Genomic DNA, 3,027 nt, shown 5'->3' on the forward strand with positions numbered 1-3,027 from the left:
TTAAAACAATAAAAACTTCTGGGTGTAGACTGTCCCTTTAAGGCCCATTGGTTTTTAGAACAGCATGCCATGTCCTAATGGCTTCTATGGGTTAATTTTGTTCTGTGTGTCCACTGAGACAAAGGGAGGTGCCAAGACAAGCCATTTTTTAAACAATGGCTTGTCATTTTTGACATGTGATCACTGACTAGCTGTCACAACCATAGGGCACTTTTTGGACATCACTGTATTACCTCACTCCTGAGGTATTCAGTGATTGCCCACTAAGACTGATACCAGCATGCTGGCTGTCAGTGATTGTATACTCAGTAAGTCACACCGATCTTTGGTGCTCATGATCGGGTCAGTTTCTCCTTTGGGAAATTGGCTGTCTCCTTGCTGCTAAAGGGAATGCTCTGCCAGTTTAGAACTTTTCTTCTGTTTCCTGAACACTTTATGTTGGATGAGATTTCATCTATGCAGGTTTATTTTATAGTTTTTTGTCATTAACGACATATGGCGGGTTTAAATCTCGTTTGCGCTTGTTTCAACTGACAGAAGTAAAGCGTGTGGAATTTTTAAACATTCATAAATCAAATGTATTCAAGTAGTGGAAGTCAGGGAACAGCTTCCTTCTTTAGAAAACAACAGAGCATATATCAGATCAGGAGATGTCCACCCAAGGAGAGCATTATATCTTTTGTTTCAATGGCAACTACACAAAAGGGACATGAAACCCAAACATTTTCACTCATGATTTAGGTAGAACATACCATTTTAAACAACTTTCCAGTTTACTTCTATTAGCAAATTTCCTTCAGTTTGAAACAAGTAGTGAATTGCTGCTCCTTCAACAAATGATACCAAGAAAATGAACACATGGGTGAGCCAATGGGATGATTGGCTAGATATACAGCCACCCATCAGCAGCTAGAAGCTTGGTGCTTTGCTGCTCCTAAGCTTCCCTAGCTAAACCTTTCAGCAAAGGATAACGAGAAGGAAGCAAATTAAATAGAAGTAAATCGGAAAGTTGTTGAAAATTGTTTGCTGTCTAAATCATGACTGTATTTATGACTTTGTCCCTTTAACAGTGATGGCTTTAAAACCCTTATTTATTTTGTACATTAAAGGGACAGTCTACACCAGAATTGTTATTGTTTTAAAAGATAGATAATCCCTTTATTACCCATTTCCCAGTTTTGCATAACCAACAGTTATAATAATATACTTTTAACCTCTGTGATTATCTTGTATCTAAGCCTCTGCAAACTGCCCCTTTTTTCAGTTCTTTTGACAGACTTGCAGTCTAGCCAATCAGTGCCTGCTCCCAGATAACTTCTTGTGCACAAGCACAGTGTTATCTATATGAAATATGTGAACTAACACCCTCTAGTGGTGAAAAACTGTTAAAATGCAATCTGAAAGAGGTGGGCTTCAAGGTCTAAGAAATTAGCATATGAACCTCCTAGGTTAAGCTTTCAACTAAGAATACCAAGAGAACAAAGCAAAATTGGTGATAAAAGTAAATTGGAAAATTGTTTAAAATGACATGCTCTATCTGAATCATGAAAGTTTATTTTGGCCTAGACTGTCCCTTTAAAGTAATATTCAATTGTATTAGAGCAACAGTCTGTATGCGAATGATATTTTGTAATGATATAATTGAGGGATAAGAAATTCTGGTCGTGATCAGATATACAGATCTATGGCTCAGAGGGCATGCCCAGAGTTTACAATGTACGTTATACACCTTACAATCCTGCATACCAGTGACTAGGTAACCACTTGCTAAGATCAAACATAATTAAGCATTATAAAAAGCAATGCCAGCCTTGGGACGTAAAGTTAGTCTAAATATCCAGTGTGCTTCACACCAGAGCACATCCTCCACCCCCTTTTAGGTGGAGAAGCACAACCAATGACATACACTGACAGGAGCAGTCGTTATGATCAATGTTTCACATTTGAAGCAGATATGTATATGGGTAGTAGCACTACTACAGTTGTCCTTTGTGACACAGGAGGCTTAGGATCCAATGTGTTTACATTTTACACGTAGCCCTGCCATTGGAGGAGTCTCCTTAATGGCCATTTGCTGCACTTGGGATGAATTAAGTGACACTTATTTGATCCCATAATTTTCGGATAACAGTACAGGCTTGCCTGCTCACTAAAAGCCTGATGTAGAATCTGAATATCTCTTGCGTCAGATCACAAACTGTATTTATTCTCCCTAAAATATAATGGTTCCACATTATTCATATCTAGACTGATGTGCCAATACAATTTAATATTACAAGCTTGTCAGTTGCTATGCTACAGAGTGGTTTAAATGATTGTATCAGAACACCAGGGTTACTGCAGCTTTTGGTATACATCTGGCAAGTCTGTAGGGGGGCAGTACCCTGAATGTAACTGTTAAATACATTTTCTTTGTGAATGTTAAACCAAGCAAGAGCAGCTTCTAGTTATTGGGAGTTTTTTTTACATGCACGCTGGTAGATGCTGTGGATATAGAAGGGGCACTTAACACTAAATACATTTTATAATAGTATGTAGTTTACTCCCACCTCCCTCTAATCATGGTGCCACCATGTTTAAATAATCACTACATTCCACAACTAATCCTTTTGCACATGTGCTGCAACTCTCATGCTGTATATGCAGTGTAACCTAGGTCCCATAAGGGCAGCACCCATGATTAGTATAAAAGGAAACTAAATAGATCTCATACACCTTCCTTTAAAGTGCAGACTTTAAGTAAAGGGTTGGAATTGTCCACTAAAGCAAACCACAGGACAAACCATATGCAATTTTCTCTGAATTTTAGAATTTCTCATCCAGGTCATAAACCTACTCACCAATCTGAGTTAATAAAAGTAACTACACAGAATCAAAGTGTTCTCAAAGGAAAGATACCAAGTGTGTTTGTGCATCAATGTAAATTATTAAGTTTGTTTATTCTGTAAATTGATGTTTGCTACTGATACAGCAAGTGCAAAGAAACAATTCCTGCATTTGGAGCTGAGACATTGACAACAGAATAAG

Source organism: Bombina bombina, chromosome 1 (assembly GCF_027579735.1).
Source record: "Bombina bombina isolate aBomBom1 chromosome 1, aBomBom1.pri, whole genome shotgun sequence".
Taxonomy (NCBI): domain Eukaryota; kingdom Metazoa; phylum Chordata; class Amphibia; order Anura; family Bombinatoridae; genus Bombina; species Bombina bombina.